This window comes from Girardinichthys multiradiatus, chromosome 12, assembly GCF_021462225.1.
Source record: "Girardinichthys multiradiatus isolate DD_20200921_A chromosome 12, DD_fGirMul_XY1, whole genome shotgun sequence".
Lineage (NCBI taxonomy): Eukaryota > Metazoa > Chordata > Actinopteri > Cyprinodontiformes > Goodeidae > Girardinichthys > Girardinichthys multiradiatus.
Window position 1 is genome coordinate 15,954,281 of NC_061805.1, and position 18,690 is coordinate 15,972,970.

Consider the following 18,690-nt stretch of genomic DNA (forward strand, 5'->3'; position numbering starts at 1 on the left):
TATATCACTGTGTTTCTGTTTGAGGATAATAAAATGCAACTAGAAAATTTCGGAAGAAATTTAGACTGGGCCTGCCTCTTGGTGCGTGCTTCTGGGACCGAAGCTTGCTATTTTTATTGAAATTCATTGTCTATGATATTATCAGCTTAAAATATTACTAGTAACTCTGGAAGACTGAGGCTTTTATTTTGAAATTTTCAGTAAGTCTTATTTTAAATGGGCAACACTGGGTGAGCTCCAACATTAGTGTGAAGCCCAGTCCTGAACTATCTATTGTTTAAAATGCAAAGGCTTTTATTTTGTAGAGCATGTTTTGTCTTATTTTGAAAGTCCAGCATGGTTGTCCCTTCAGGTCTGGGTTAGTTCCATTAGTTAAATAGAACCCGCTTGCTATTTAAAATCATTTTCTATGCACATGTCAGCTCACAAAATCCATAGTAACTATGGAAGGTGTGGGCTTTTATTTTGAAAGTTTCAGTAGGCTTTATTTTAAAAGGCCAAAATGGTCCTATTTCCAATACTGGGTGAGCTCCAAGAGTAGTGTGAAGCCCACTCCTGCAATCATCTATTGTTTAAAGGCTTTTATTTTGTAGAGCATGTTCTGTCTTATTTTGAAAATCAAGCATGGTTGTCCTTTCAGGTCTGGGTTATTTCTATTAGTTATATAGAACATGCTTGCTATTCTAAAACCATTGTGTATGTTATTATAAGCTTTAAATAATCATTAATAAGCATGGAGGGTTGATGAAAGAAATTGCCCTTTAGGGTCAATCACTGTTGTCTGGGTGTTGAAACAGCAGTACATGCTGTTTAAGTATCCCACAGAACATGGCTGCCATGTACTTGCCTCCTATGAAGCTGGTCAAAGGGTTAGGGATCAGGTCAGGTGTAAGTCATAGAAATGAATGAAAATCAATGAAAGTCAATGCAAAGTACTCAGAAAGATAGTAATCCATGCATGCGTGTGTGTGTGTGTGTCCCAGTGTGAGACACAGAGAGGCAGAAAGAAAGACAGAATCACATCCAGACATATACAGTAGGAGATACACAGAGCTATAAATAGAACAGTGAGGAATGAATCAGCCAATCAGCAAAGAGCGTCAGTGTAACTTGACACCTGCTGTTTCTCACTCACGCAGCACCTCACTCTGTGTCTCCCCTGGTCTAGGCTTTATAACATGGAGGCGCATGCTCCCGAACAACTGGCCTTAACTCTGAAACCGTAGGGGCGATCGATGTCATTCTTGGACCGTTTTTATCAGAACGGTCCAATATATATTAATATATTTTTGAAAATATAATAATAAAGACACAACACTGGGTGAAAAGAGGGGGAAAATGGAGAAAAAGACAAAAATGCCTGAACATGCTCCAGAACAAAGTCAAATATCTCGGAAACCGTACATGGTATTTGAAATGTTTTTAAACTGTGGGCGACAGCTATCCCTCGTCCCCAATCATGGAGATTTTCATAGCTCTATGTCATTCACAGTATAAAATAGGGGGATGGAAAGAAATGGTGTCACTCATGGATTACTAGTCAAACTCTCATTGAAAATACATGGGAGAAGGCCTACAGAATTCTGAGTCTTGGCGATCGAGGGGTGAAAGCAGAGGCCTGGCCCTACAATCTGACGGAAAATTGTGATTGTAGAGCGACATTTGTGGCCGTGAGGGCCAGTTGAAACTCATTTTACCTGGAAAAATCCCCTCTTTCTACACTCTAGTAACTGCCATTTCCACTGTTACGAGTGTGATTTTCTCACAAAGTTTGTGTCGCTTGGAGTCTAATTTTAGCGAAACCGTAGCAGTTATCAACAAACCGTTTTCACTTCTGAAAAGCCGGTGGATTTTCCTACAAACTGAAAGTCAAACTGTGTTTCTAGGTGAAAGTATGGCGATACAGTAGAGCCTCAAAAACAGTGAATTTTGAGGATTCCTCCACCCCTGACTCCATTAATTCCTATGGGGATTTTGGGGGGGTGGTTTTTCGTAAATTACGTCGCCATGGTAACTCGAAACGCCAATAAAAGTAATAGCAATGCACTGCTCTCCTATGCATTGCTATGGCAGGCCCCAAGAAATGCAAAGTAATTACTTAAAACACAACGGGATTTTCTGGATATTTGTTTTAGATTCCATCACTGACAGTTGTTCTCCCCACTGTATGTGTGTGACCAAAGTGGCTTTTTAACCTGTTACAACGTCTATATAAAACAGGTTAAAGGTCAAATATACATTTATTAGGCAACAGTCTAAATATTCAGAAAGTAGGGTTAGTATGGTCGCATTAAACGCTGTACCCTCTCTGAGACGGTAGTTGCTTTAGGATGGCAGAAATCTTCTTTGGTCTTTGGCCTCCTTCCAATACTTGTAAGCTTCACCCTCCAGGAAGAAATATTTTATATACAAAGGAAAGACACTAAGAGAGATATCTGCTACAGATAAATTTTTAACAGCTCATCTCCTTTTAACAAATCCACCAATTTAAAAATACTGATCTATCGCTTTTAAATATGGCACTCACTTTATGTTTTTCAGTTGTTGAGATAGTACTGGCTCTGTATTAACACTGAAACTGGTTTCAACATCACCATTATGTAAAAACCTAAGTGAGTTTTACAGATCTTAAACTTTGTCCTCTACCAAATGGAAGTGGAAAAGAGGAAAGTCCAAAATAAACATAGAATTTGTTTCTGAACACATCTAGGCTAGTTTTTTTTTTTTTTTTTTTGCTTAAATAAGCAAACCTCTTGCTAAAAGAAAACATTTTTTAAACTTTAAAATCTTTTTTAAATTTATTACAAGAAAGATAAAAAAAAAGTTATTTACGTGCGCTATACAAATGGGCACATCTTTTTTCAGATAAATTCTTTGCTATTCTTGGTCAGTTAGGAGTACTAAAAATGTTTTATTTGCTAAATGACAAAACAATGACAGATTTTTAAAAGATTTGGTCACTCTCCAACCAGTTTCAGTCAGCATCTTCACATGTTCTTTAGCTTTTGTTCTGGTTGGTACAAACATTTCACACTAATACACCTCCACCTCTGGGACACAGCATGGCTGGAACAGTAGGATGGTTGGACATTCCCATGCTGTTTATATGAATATAATTGTTTAAACAGATGAATGTGGCACCTTTAGGCATCTGGAAACTGTCCCCAAGGATGAACCAGTCTTGTGGAGATCCATAATTCTCTTTCTGACATCTTGCCCGATTTCCTTTCATTATCCCATCATGTCACAAAAGGTAGCAAAATGTTTGAGTTGTTTCCTTAGCATTCATCTAAAGGTGGGGCTCCATTTAACTTACATTTTGTGATTAACCTATCACAAATTTCCAAAGCCATGAAATCCTAAACTGGGTTTACCAAATTATTTGAATGCATAGAAATCTCAGTGTATGAAATGACTCTGGCTTTTAGATAGAAAGACTTGTTTGTCCTAACTGACCTAAAACAGCAAAAGTGTGGTATTATTTAATATCAGAAAGTAAGAAAAAAGTTATGCGTCTATGTAAACATATGGTTTCTACTGTGTGTAATTTACTTTTTAAAAAATATAACAAGGAAACAGTTAAAGAACACCAATGCTTCACGATCCCATTAAATTTAGCTGAAACATGCAGTATGTAGTGTTCCGGGAACCTTCTCTCAATCTTTTTTCGCATAGGCAAAATTAGAGCACATGATGGCAGTGCTAAAGCAAAAAAAGGGGCACCGGTGAGACTTCACTTACTGTCCTCAGAAACTGGAACAGGGCCATGTGCTCTGGGTTTCCCCTAACTCTGTCAACGCTGTGAGTATTTCATGTTGGACATCCTTGAACTCCCTTTCCTGTTTTCCTGCCTGAACATGTCGCATTGAAGCATGCTGTTCCGTCTGTACAGGTGATCTTACGCACAGGATGTGGAAACTCTGAATGTTCTGCGTTTGGAGGGGAGTGGGGGTCGGAACTGGTTTGGGGGGGGCAGGATATGTTGGGAATAGCACAAAGCACAAAAACTTTCACATGATCTTAAGCACAGGGTTGATTTATTTGGCTTCAGAAGAAATCTGTTGCATGTGGTTTGGAGAAGAGAATGTTTTCCCTCTTTGCGCACTCAGACACAACACATGGAAACATTTTCTGAGAGGCCATTGGTCTGTGAAAAAAAAGAAAAGCTCCAGACATTTTATTTTTTCTCCCTCTTTACTTTTTACGTCTTTTTTCCCTTTAAGGTGATTGAATTACACACAGCTGCTCACCACATGTAGAACTCTCACTAATGAATATCGGTTATGCGCTCAACGACTGCACAGTTATTAAATATATGTGGTTAACAACCAACTTTTGAAAGTTGTGCGCCAAGTATTACATTCATCATTAATTCCTTGCAGCCGTGGCCGTGATATATCAATGCACATCCTATTTACAGGCTATGTTTCAGTGCGTAACAAATACACTTCCACTCACATGAGACAGTTGCATGTCTGCTCTATTGTCTGTCATAAATATGCTGGAAGGGTTGGTTAAATATTGATAACACCAATTTTCTGCCTCCCTCTTACCCCACACACACTTCTCCATCACAGCCACACACACACACACACACACACACACACACACATCCCAAACCCCTCCTCCTTTCTCTCCTTCTGTCCCTCGGTTATTTCACCCTCACAGTAACCTTGCTTATGCATATTGCATATGTAAATAAAGCACCCCGCCTCTGAAGTAATTGTCTGCATCTTCCACATAGCAGCATATCTCAGCTAAGGCTTTAAGAGGAAGCACTGAGGAAAGGCTGGATTCTCTTTGTTTAATAGTCATTCTTTGTTGTTTTGTCACATCCACAAAGTCAATAGCTGTAGACTTGCTGGAGATTAATACCTCTCAGTCACAGTTTCTTATACAAAATACATAATTTTTATTTTAGTTCCTTCTTTGGTTTTCAAAATGCAGTTGCATATCAAAAAGGCTAACTGATACCAACAGAGTATAATGTCATATTAAGTTGTTGTCATGTTGTGAAGGCTTTAAGTTGGAGCAAAGTGCAGACAGGAACACAGAATAAGCATTGTAAAGGATTTCATGATAAAACAGAATACCTTCAGGTCTTGAGCAGGGCAAACAGGACATGGAGCCCAGACAGAAAACAAGGTGGTGTAATGGAGGAATCCAGCAACAAACTGTGAAAACCCCAGTGAGCTTATATACTGGGGCAGGGTTGGAAAATGACAAACCTGAAGGGCTAATCCATGGAGATGTGGAACAGCTGTGGCAGAATGAAAGCAGGGAAGCTAAGGGAGGGAGACTAATTAACACAAAGGGAGCAGAACTAAGACACAAGGAAACTACAAACCAAGGGGAAAAGAACACTGATCTAAGCGAATTAAACTGTATACAGAGGGAACACAACACAACACAATAAACTAAGAAATTAAAACCAAAGGAATAAACTAATATGGAAACACCTTCCTAACAATAATGAACACAGAGAAATTAATTAAATATGGCTAGACGTATAGAACATAAACAAACAAAATGAAAATGATCAAAACACATAGACAAATGAAAACCAAAGCACAAACACCTGTGGATCGCAACAGCTGTTGTCTTGTATCATTCTTATTATGTTTGTTTTAACTGAAAACACAAATAGAGTTCAGTTACATTTAATGTGCTCATCAGAGTTTGAGGTGTTTTTTGTTAAATAACTAAACTCAGTGTGTGGTTCGCTGAAAGATGATCTAAAGCTAGACAAGATTATTTCAGAGGAAATCCTCCTTCCTCACTCAACATACGAACGCTTAAAAGCTTCACGATAGTCCTCCATTTGTCATATTTTAAATGTGGCCAATATGTGGTATTGAAATCTTATATAATAAAACATTTCTAAAGTTTTGGTTTTTTTCATTATTTATCTGTTTGGTGCAAAAAGACAGTTTGACCCTGAACAGAGCTAATTATAGTGTCACTTTAAAACAAAAGATTGGATAAGAAAACTACCTTGTAAAGGTATCTCTTGAACGTTTTCACATTTTCCTTCATTACAACCACAACCTTAAAGGTATAGTATTGGAATTTCACCATAACAAAGTAGTGTATAATTGGGAAGAGAAGGGAAAACAATACATTATCTTCACATAAGTTTTTTACAAAAATAATCTGAAAATTGCGGTGTCCCACACTGATACCCCTAAAAATCTGATGCAACCAAATGCCTCAGAAGTCACCTAACTAGTCAATGACGTTCATTTGTATTTTATTAAATCTCAGTATTAATCCAGGTGTTCTGTGGAGATCATTAGTGAACAAAGAGCATCATGAGGACTAGGGAACACAGCTGACAGGGAATAAGGTTGGGAGAAGTTTAAAGCAGGGTTAGGTTATATTTCCTTAGCTTTGAGATGAGTCTTACACTCCACAAATCTGGCCTTATTGGAAGGGTGGCAATAAAAAAGCCATGGTTGAGTAGACCCCATAAAGAGTCTTCTTTAAAGTTTAATATAAGCCATGTGGTAGATACAGCAACCATGTAGAAGAAGTTGCTCTGGTCAAAGGAGACCAAAACTGACATTTTTTGATCTGCATGCGAAAAGCAATTTGTTGGAAAACTAACACTGCCCATCACCTTGAACATACAATCCCCACAGAGACAGATGGTACTGGCAGCATCATGCTGTGGGGAGGCTTTTGTTCAGCAGGCACAGGACGCTGGTGACGGTTCATGTAAAGCTGGATAGAGCTAAGTACAATCATGGAAGAAAACCTGAAAAACACTTGACACTGGGATAGAGGTTGACCTTCCAGCAGAACAAAAGTGGTGCAAGGTGCTTCTACAAATTACTGACTCAGAAAGGCTAAAAACCAAAAACACATCACACTTTGCAGATTTTCATTTGTAAAGGATTTTGAAAGCCACATATATTAAAGCCACATATTATATAAAAGTATTTGTCCATCTAGTTTTACATGTAGGCATGCAGGGATCTTGTTCTTCTATAAGGCAATAACCCTGTGGCATAATTCTCACCCTTTGACATAAACACGTAGCATATACTATGTATTCCCCAGCAAGTAAAGCTAACTATGCAAAGTGCCTTGCAAAGTATTGATACTTATTGAACTTTTTCAGTGATTTTTGTTGCATTACAACCATCAATGCATTTTTGTGGTATTTTGGACATAGACCAACACAAAAGGGCTAGGATTAATTCAGGGGGAAGGAATATTTTTTCTAACTCTAATCATGTATTTTAACTCAAGTTCAGGGGGGATAAAGAGAAGTAATTAAGGTTAATAAACTAAAGTACTTTATGAGCTTTCCCTAATTAAGGATCTTCTCTGTAGACATTTTTTGAACTAATACCGGCCTCCAAACTGCTAAACCCTTCATTTTCCCAGTATCTATTTTATCTGTAAATGAACAACTACTGTTAGCTGCATCTTTAATGAGTAATGAAATCAAAACCTGAACCATGTATTTTAAGACTTTATTTTGAAAATACAACAATTTGGGCTGCAAACCCACCTTACTATTCAACATTTTGTCAGAAATACAGTATGTTGATAGTATTTTTTTCTAATATCTATGCCAATATTTTGGGCTAGCTCACTCTGTATCATACAGAGATAATTAAAACTTTACAGCCAGGTGTAATGGGCAATAATGTGATAATTCAGCCATTCAGTGATGCATCTAAGCATTTGTAATAACGGCAGTGAGTCTTTTACATCAATCTAGGGGAATTTTGACTTTCTCTTTTTGAATTTTTTTTAACTTCTTTCATACTGGATGCCTGTATCAAGTCATGCCACAGCTTATGAATTAGATTCAAGTCTGAACTTTGACTAGGCTTCTTCTAATTTTTTTGTTGTTGTTTGTTTGTTTTTTTAGTTATTAAGTGGTCTACTTGCTGATTTGCTTTGGAAAAAATTTTGGGAACCATTTTGATGTTTTTGGTAAACATGGGACAGTTCTTTGTGTTCTTTTTGGTCAGCAGTGGGACCTGTTGCCACCAAGGATGTCAAATCCAGTTGCTAGGGTTAGGGGACAATAGCTTTTTCACATGGGACCAGGTTGGTATGGAGAAGCCCTTTTCTCTTAATAAACTCATCATTTCTTTTTATTCATGTTATCTTTGTCTGCCTTAAAATGTCTTGATTTGATGATTTAAAACATTTAAGAGTAACGAAAACAGAAGAAATGGGTAAAATGATCAAATACCATTTCACAGCATTGTATATTTATTGTAAAATCTGAGGGTTATGCATTAAATTTTGCTGTATTCAAAAGATAAAAATCCTGTGAAACATAAAGGTCCCAAATGGACATCTTTTGAACAAATGTTACAGTTTCACAATGATTCACAAATGGTGGAGTGATGCGTTTTGTCATTACCACTTTCAGAGAGTTTTAAATATTTTTTAATATTTGAAATGTTATTGGCTGCTTGAGTGCCGTACGGACCCTTCTGGAGAAGTGGTCTAGAAGCCATGTAGTGGTATTTTTATTTTATGCATAAACATACTATTCCTCAACATTTACAAAAATGTGTTGTTCTCATGTGGGAAATTGTTTTACCTGCATGTGACACTGGATAAAAGTTAAAACTGAAACCCCCCAGTCTTCAGGTCAGTACGCTGACCTGTTTGTTTGGAACCTAAAAATGTAATTGGATAATTGAATGTAAACCTCTACAGATGTACACCATCCCTTCACGTTTTCTACATCAAGTAACTAGGCTAAACAATTTGAAGCTGTTTACAAGTTTCCCAATCATTTTTACAACTTGCCGTGATCCATAAACTCTTTAAAAGAGCACCCGGCATAGTTTCAAGGTTACTCAAAGGTCACATCTTGAGTTAGGTTAGCCAAGGGAAAAAAAAGAACACACAATGTCAATACATAAAAGACCTGGATGTTTAAAGAAAATGACAGTGATATAAGATTGCAAAACCTTTAAAATATCTAGCCAAAAGAAGAACATGTTCCTAAACTAACAAAGGAAAGACTCCAGCAGAGCGTTCTCCTCAAGGTGGTAATCATTTATTCTAAAAAATCTCAAAAATGTGAGACTGATTAAACCTTCTGTAAAACATCTGGGTAAACCCAATCAACCCGTAAAGCTTTATTTAAACTTATGAATCGTACCCTAACCTCTTCTAAAACTATAAATTAAACAAGCTTGTTTTCAGAATTTAATCAAAAAGACATTGAAAAAAACAAACTTTGCTTGCCAGGTCTCTGTGGTTGAAAAATGATGGGTGAAAACATCTCTAGATGTGTATCGATATGTATCGATATCTAAATGTGCTTTGGGCTGATCAAATCGATTAATCTAGCCTGACTTTTGTTTTTATTTGGGATGAAGTCAGGCTAGGTTGGGGATGACTTTGGACAGGACATGTGGGCTAAAAAAAGTCCAACTATATAAATAAGAACAGGTCAGTCTGAAAAGCCAAAACAAGGTGTCCATGGACATCCAATGTTTCGAGTGAAAGTACAGCACAGAAAGCACAGAGGAACTCAAACTGATTCCTGATGTGATGCATAATAGATAGTGGTTGCTGTAGCAGTAGATCTTCCATGAGTAGGTAACTGGTTCAAATCCATGTTTATCATCCAAATTCTTGACATTGCGCAAGATTCTGACAAATGCTAAATCTGCTAAACATTTGTCCAAATCAAAACAACATGAATCGAGTACAAATCAAGTATTTAGATACACTGTATAAAAAGACCTATGGCATTTATTTTTTTTTAAGACATGTAAGTAGATGAAACGTTTAATGGCTTTGGTCAGATTGTCTGACCACAATTGTTTCTGTTTGCTAAATGCCAAAAGTAGAAAACACAATAAATACAGTTTATAAAAAAGTAAGTACACCTGGACTGTACACTTAGGTGTTCTAGAAATTAGACAGGTAAATGGACATGTACTACTTATCTCTAAACTGGAACTTTCAATCCACCTAAACATTATCTCAGTCCAACCAAATCCTTCACATTTCAGTTGAAATCTTCTTCAGAGAACAACTGCAGGGAAAATGCAGATGCTGCAAAATTTGCCAAGAAATGGTTTAAATAATATGAAATGGTGACTTGAATGTATATGTGAAGGGATCTATTGGTATTGATGGGAGGCAACCAAACCTTTTGAGTTACTTAAAGGCACTGAAGGGTCTATGAATAGTATATTTTTAGAGGGTTTTTTGACATCCCATCCATCCATCCATCCATCCATCCATCCATCCATCCATCCATCAAAGCAACAATTGTACAACATTTTACAGTCTCTGTTTGCCGATCTAAACAATGAAGAATGGCTTTGGAATTTTAAAGTTTAATTGTTAATCAATATTAAAAAAATGTAATTACCATGGATCTTTACTTTAAGATCTGAGAGTCTTTTTGTTCATACCACTTTTTCATTTTTTTCCAGTACAACCCCAAACTTAAATGTGTTTTCTTGAGATTTGATGTGAGAGAATAAGCACAAAGTGAGGCATAATTGTGGGCTGACATATATATATGCTTTTTAGATTTGTTTGCATTTAAAATGGTAAAACTGTGGTGTACATTAGTATCATTAGTATTTAGCCCCCTTTAATCGGATACCCCTAAATAAAATCTAGTGTATCCGGTTGCATCTAGAAGTCTCCAAATTTGTAAATGAGTCCTCCTGTGCGCAATTTACACCACTATAAATACAGCTGTTCTGTGCAGGCTTCAGAGGTTTGTTAGAGAACATTATTGAAAAAAAAACCATAATAAGATCAAGAAATATATCAGATAAGTTGGTGATGAAGCTGTGGAGAAGTTTAAAGCACTTTTAGGTTGTGAAACAGTGTCCTGAGGTCTAAACATCTCACATAGCAGTATGTGGTCCATCATTGGAAAATGGAAAAACTATGGCACAATTGCAAACCTACCAAGGAATGGCAGTCCACTTATAACTGATGTCTGCAGATGGTCTCTGTCTTATCTGAGTGAGCTCCAGCTAAAAGTAAAGTCTGAAGTTAGTGGTTGTAAAGTGGCAACATGTAAAACTACGAGGGGTATGAATACTTTTGCAAAGCACTGTGTATGGATGCTGTAAAAGCATGGTGAACTTTCAAAAAAATATTCAGCCGTTTGTTTGCTTGCAAATGCACATGTTAGATGTAGAACAGATAATAAAAGACTATACTGTATAAGTGATAAAATAAATAAATTAATGCTAGATAATTCAAGCAAAGACAAATAAAACCATTCATTAAGTGTTTAAAACCATCCATTAAGTGTTGCGGTCAATGGGTTTTGTTTTTCTCTCAGCTCTCCTCACACCTGGTTGAATAATCTTCACACCTACCCCACATTAGTCTTCAGCTCCCACAGTGTTTTATTCTCAAGTTTTCGGCCACCCTTTGTCAGACTCTTGTGTTATCTTACCTCCCAGTGACGTTTGGTGTAAGTCAAAGCTGCTCTGTCTTTTTGGGTTTTTTTTTTTTTGGGGGGGGGACAAGAAAGCCTTCCTGCTTTCTTGTCCAGCCTGTTGGTGTTATTATATAAATAAAAAAAATAACCATTGTGGAAAATAAAACACAAAATTATAAGACAAAATATGTCAATAAACTTCCTGATAGTGTTTTATTACAAATTGATGTTAAATTTATATGTGATGACATGCAGCGGCTCTTTTTTGTCTTAAAAAATACTGAAGTTGTTTTAATTTAGGCTGAGTTTGAATCCCGGTATGGGGTTTGCATGTTGTCCCTGTGCGTGCTTGAGTTCTCCAATAAACCTACCAGTAGGGTTAATTGGTCACCCTTACGTTTGAGTGTGTGTGTGCATGGTTGTCTGTTCTGTGTGTCTCTATGATGCCCCGTGAAGGACTGGCGACCTGTCCAGGGTGTACTCCACTTCTTAGCCATTTATGGTTGGAGATAGGTACCAGCCCCTCTACAACCCAACAAGGACAGGAGGGTATAGACAATGGAATTACTAATTTAGAGAGCAGATGTTCTAATTTAGTTTGTTGAATACTGTTTTTATGTGGCACCAGTGGCCTTTATTTTGAAAGTACCCTTTATTTTGAAACTGAACTGACAGGAAATGGGGTGGAGAGAGAAAAGGAAGACATGTAGCAAAGATTAACAGTCTGAAAGCCTACTCTAAGGCCTTCATACGTAGGTTGCGTGCTCTACCCCAGCGCTACCATTGCGCCTGCTAAATACATTTTTAAAGTCAGTTAAATTTTATAAAACTAATTTAAAAAGTGGGAAGTATTGATATACAGGTGCTCTCAAAACTGTTAAAATTTCAGATTTTTAGAAAGCTGGCAACATGATAAATATTTTCCATGCATTTTACACTTTTATCGTGATACTTTTGCAGTACAGTTAAACGATTGAGCAAACAAATCATGGGGGAAAACAAAAATGAAAAAGGTCTAATAACCTTCTTAGTTAAGTGTGCACACCCTTAAAATACTTTGTTGAAACAACTTTACATTTTTTTTCTTCTTTGTTTTGGAGTCTCAACATTCCGCTCATTCACTAAGTGATATTTTGCACACTCTACCTTGCCCTCTTCAAACGATGACCCCTTTTTTTTCATTTTTCTTCTGATTTAGTTCTGTACTCTGGCAAGGCCAATTCAAAACAGATTTTCCTCAGATGAAGTCATTTTTTTGTTGATTTGGATGTGTTTGGGCTCACTGTGATGGCGCAAAAAGAAATTCTTTAACCTTAACTTTCTCGTAGAGAGCAGAAGGTTGGGTCAAAACTGAATGATATTAATAATTGAATCTACCTAGACAAAACCCCATCTGAAAAAAGTAACCCCACAGCATGATGCGGTCATTATCATGTTTTCCTGTGGGCATGGTTTTCTGTTCCAAACATACCTTTTGGAATTTAGACTATAACACATTTTTCTACACATTTTTTCACCTCAATGTTTTCTTTGGAAGTAAAGGCTTCTTACAACCCTCCACCCTAGTCTAGACATATGGAGTATACAGCCGATTGTTGCATGGAGAACAAAAACAGTACCTGCTGGAAATTTGTAAGCTTCCGTAATGTTGCTGTCCACCACCTGGCAGTCTTCCTGACCAGTTTCTATCTTGTGTTTTCAGAAATGTTGGATTTAAATCTATTTTTTTGTAACTGTTAATCTTACATTTCTCCAACTGTCTTTACTGTACTGTTTACCTGACTGATCCATTTGTACAGTTCCTTTTCATCTTCTGTAATCCTTTGTAACCTCTCTGCAGACTATGGCTTCATGCAGATGAGGAAATTGTCCATTAAGGAAAACCTTATAGGAGAGATTAACTGCTTCATCAGATTCTGTGGAGGTGGCAGCTGTGACCTCAAGAAAGCTGAATGCTAAATTTAAATCAAAGACTGTTTTAATCACTTTAAGGGTGGCGCATTTATACAGGTTGTTGCAGCTTTTCCTCCCTCACAGAAACTTTAACAGGGGTAAGTAAAGTTTTAAGAGCCATTGTACATTTCTTAGATTTGTGCCATGATTGGCTGACCTGCTATTTTTATCAGGTATACCTAATAAAGTGGCCAATAAGTGCATAACAATTACTGGTTGAGTATCTTTTAAAAAGCCAGCCTCTGTGTAAAAGAAAACACAGACTGACAAGTCTGCTCTGCATTTGTTCAGGCAATAACACTTAATATGCTTAATATCAATATGTTTTCTGCTATTTGAACTTAATTCCCATGAGAGTATGTTTGTCCGACTCTAATTAACAGCATTATCAAAGCATAATAACAATAATAGCGGCTCTCCCCCCTGTACCACCTATTTGGCAAAAAATCAAAGTCCTATCCAGGTGTTTGGTGTGATGTCAGCCATCTGTGTGTGTGTACACAAACAGATGTGGGACACAGATGACAGATAATCTCTCCATGAAGAGCTTTTTCCACTCAGTTGAGTGTGGTGACAATTTTTCTGTCATCAGAGACAGTCTTTAATGGTGATATTGTCAGTTTCAGAAAGTACATAATTTACTGAATGTGTGCAAATAATATGGTTCCATGCAAGACAAGGAATCAGTCTGATGGTTCATTGATTGTCTAAGTTTTTATACCCAGTGCCATGTTAGAAACTCTCCACCTACATTATGAGTGATATTAAACTACTTTGCCTTTTCAGCTACACAAAGTGCAGACATAATATTGTGATTTTTTTTTTAATGGGGCTGCCTATTATTGTCATATTTTTAGAAGTTAGTGTCCAAACTTAAAGGGCTAATCCTCACAAACAAGTCCTAACAAATTCTGTGTTATTCATCTGGCACTTACAATCTAGGAACTGCTGGGTTAAAAACAATGAAATATGGGTAGTTTTGTTAGCCCAATTCTGGATCAAATATTGACGGATTCAGCCCTGGGCTGATTCAGTAAAACAGGTTTGGGTTATGGGTTTCGCCTATCGCAGAAGATGTTGTCAAAGCAAGAAATTGGTTAAGCTGACTTACATTTAACATTAGGGTTATCAAAGAGTGGATTAAAAAAAAACTCATAACCTGGATAGATAATATTATATTATATTATATTATATTATATAAGATATTATTTGGGTTATATCCTTCCTCCTTAATCCTTCCATTTTGTGTGCCAGCTGAATCTATTCAGGGACATAGTGGGACTGGTGGCTACATTCATCATTCAGCAAGCAACAGGTTGTCAGTCCATCACAGGACAAAATATAAGCACAGGGCACACAAACACATTTAGGAGAATTTAGACTGGCGGAGGAGGAACCTTAGAGTACCCAAAACCAAGCATGTAGGAGGAGAACATGCAAACTCCACATAGAAATGTTACTACCCAGGACCTTCTTACTGTGAGGCAACAGGGCTAACATATTCTCCACCATGCAGCCCTGAATGTGTTTTTACATTTAATTCTTCCTTACATTTATTGACAAAAAGTTGAATTTTAATAACAAAATTTACACTTAGTGTTCAACACGGTATGAAATATTGCTTCTCCACTTTAACTTTATGGCCAGTTCTTTTGTCAGAGTGTGAATGTTGATCATAGCTAGCACTGGCACACACTAAATACAGGTAAAAGGTCATATATTTTCAATTTGTGGTCTGTGAAGAATGATGCTATACTCTGTTAAACATTGAACTTGGTCAAAATGTGTGCCACCTCAGTGTTGGTGTGGGGTGGGTTTTGTTGCCCTGCTCCCCTGGTTGTCGCTACGGTCCATTGCCGGGCTGGGTGGTATCGGGGACTAGGCGCTCTGTTGGCTCTGTCCTGTGGGTTCGGGGGTGGTTGGGCATGTTGGTCATGTGCCCTCCTTTGTGTGGCATATTCTTATTGCGATGGGCCAGCTGGTCTGCTCTTTTTTTGGGGCCACACTCTTTGTTGTCGCTGCTCGCTTCCGGCTTCCTCCGCTTCATTGGGGATCAGTGGCTTTTTTGGGCAGGGGACTGGGTGTCTGGGCTGGGGATCAGGCCTCGAGGGTTTGGGCAGTTCTGAGGGGGCTGGGGGTGTTGGTCCCGCTTTTCAGCCGGTTCTCGGGGCCCGGTGCCTGTCCCTAGCCTTGGGCCCGGGAGATGTGCCTGTGCCTCCCTCCTTTGTTGGAACTTGGTGAACGGGGGTGCCTATTGGGTTCAGCCGGGGACTTGTGTCCCTGGGAGAGCATTTTGCCCCCGTGTCCTTCCCTCCCATTCCTCGGACACCTCCCTCCGCCCGCTCCATCACACTTACCACTCATGTAGGGCCTTGGGGTGTGGGTGCTTCATTGGAGTACCACGAGGGTTTGCTATCTCTGCGGTCACATGCGGCCTGGGCCCCAATTTTATTGTACAGCTGAGACACTCTAACTTATAACTGTTATTATTTGTGGGTGTTTTTGTGTTTTTGTTGGTTTTATTCACAGTTAAGGCTTTGAATCGTTTTTCTGTTTGTTTTCCTGGTCATACTTTAGTTTTTGTATTCATGTTATGCTTAGTTGTGTATTTGGATTGAGCTTCTGGTTAAGCTTTGGTTTCATGTGTTTCTAGTTAGATTTCTGTTTGTTTGTATCCTTGAAGTTCTGTTTTGCCCCTGTCATGTTGTGGGTGGGCACGCTCAATGGCATCCAGAGGAAGTGTATTTTATTAACCTCACCTCTGCTGCCTGCACCCACCTCTAAGGGTTAAGTTGCATGTAGACATTAAGGGTTCTGTGTGGGGTCATGGCAGACCCTTTTTCCTAGCTGTTTTTCTTTTTAAATGCACTCTAAAACAACATGCATCAACACCACATTTGACCGGGCAGAGGAAGGCTTGAAGTCTTTCCACAGCCCCATTTGCTGTTTGCTGTTTGGGGTTGGAGTCCGGGAGAAGGAGCGGGTCTGGGCTGGGGTTGGGGGTCGGGTCTTGGGGGTCGATTGGTGCCGGCAGTGGCTTTTCAGCTCTCTTGGGATCGTTTGGATTTTTTTGGATCTCGGTCGCTGCCTTCGGTGCCTCGGTCTTTGGCGTGCTGTAGTGGGCTTCCACCGATGCTTCCTACTGTGGCTCTGGCCTACGGTCAGGTGGGTGGAGTGGTGCAGCACATCTTGTACCAGCACTGGGATGGTAGTTGTGCAATGGTGGGGACCGCCGGCCAGGGACCTCTTGCCATCTTGGGGTGGGGTCAGGGGGTCCATTGTGAGCTTTGTGTTCGATGGTCTGTTGCACTTGTGGGCAGAGGCTGGGGTGGTGTTGCGCAACGCCCTTGCCTTGCCATTGCGCCGCACTGTGTGGTTAATGCGGAATGCAGCGGGGGTGCTTGGAGCGGGGCCGTGTATGGAGCTTGTGCTGTGTGGATGTGTCTTCAACGGCTTTTCAGGGGTGGAGCTCATCTGTGCGGGTGTACCCCTTTGGGGAGGGGATTCATGGCGTTTGGGTTTGGGGGCATGTGTTCGATATCTGTGTCCTGGTTGAGGGTGGCCCTGTGGGGAGATTCATGTTGGGGTTCATGCAGGGTTGGAGGCTCATGGGGTTGAGAATTCATTGGGGGGTTGGGACTGTTTTGTCCTGGGAGGGCTCTGGTTGGCGGGCTCATTGGGACCGGTGGACCCCTTTTTTATTTGAGTGTTTTTATGTGTATGCATGAGGGTGGGAAAGTATGATTGTGACTGTGTGTGTGCCTGTTTTTGTGTCAGGTTGGGTCTTGAGCTGCTCCCTCTCCTGGATTAGTGTAGGCCCCCCATCACATGTGGGACTTATTGTCTCCCCGCTACACTCCCTGCCAGTGGCTGGTGTCTCTGCCCGCTGGTGTATTTGTTCTCGGTTCTCGGTGTCCGGAGGTGGGTGCTTTGGTGTGTGCCGGTGCACTCCCGGTGGATGTTTGCCGGGGCCTGGGCCCCTTAGGTCTGTCGGGTCTCTGCTTGGGGAGTGATGTGCCCCGGGGTTTCGGGTCTCTGGGTTCATGGCTGGATCTGCTCCGGCATAGACAGATGCTAACAGGGCCTGTTAGCTCATCGTTGCAGCCCCCTGGAGCTTCTGCACTGTGGCTGCTGAGTGGTTCCCTTTGGGCTCTCCTCTCCTCTTCTCTGGGGGTGGGGTTTGGATGTCTGTGGTTCAGATTTCCTCCGTGTCTGTCTGGTGTCTAGGGGGGCAGGTCTGTGGCTCCTCACACTCCCTATTGCATATTTTTATGGAGAAACCTTATATAAACAAGTGCGCTCACATTCAGATTCAGGTATTAACATATACAGAGATCGTCTATATTGAGCCGCAGTTACCGCTAAATATATCTTGCATTCATTAGTACCGTGCACTTTTCGGTAACAATTGTTATATACTGTTGTTATATATGTCTCTGCAGGTACAGAAGCAGTCTTCTAGGGTGTTAGCTTGTATTCTCGTCACCCATCTTTATCTCCTCTATTCTTTTCTTTTCTTTTCTCCTCTCCCTTTTTCCTTTTTGTCCCACCTCTCTCTCTTTCTTGCTTCTTTTTTTTTCTTTTTGCTTCTGTCTCCATGTCCATTGCAATTAAAATAATCCCAAACAGTTTCTAATAAAGTTTATTTTATAAATAAGAAGCGGAGCATTACCTAACCCTAATGCTCCAATTGTGAAAGTAAATCTGTTGGACTTCTTCTTGGCACTCAGACAACAATTCTGAGTGCTACTCTGGACGGGACACAACAAAAGAAAAAAAAAATATTTGACCCAATGTTTGGTTAAAACTGCACAAACCCAGCATTTGGGCAAAAGAAATAGCCCAGATGTTTTTACGGATTGAAGTAATCTTTTAGCCCATGTTAGACCCAGCATTAATCCTATTTTCTCACTGTGTTTACGATTATATTGTTGTCATCTCTTTTGGACTGTCATTAACTGGTTTGACGCTGCACAAAAATGGCATTGTGTATCTGCCATATGTGAGTTGTGCTGGCGTTGTTTCCTTTAAAATCCCACCATAACGTTCTGTAAAACCTGGACATGTCTCATTTTGTATCTAATCAGAACATATACATTATGTTCCCTCAAGCATTCTTATACATCTTTTTGGTATTCTTGATTGCCATCACTGTAACTTACTGACCATATACAAATTGACTGCAAAGTCACACGGCTCTGAATTATACTGAGACTGACTGTGGCAGAGCAAGGAAGCATGGTTATTTGGCAACTGGGAGGTTGTGAGTTTTATTCCAGCTTCCCATTGACTGTTTTTAGAAAGTCCCTGTGGAAGATACTAAATCTCAC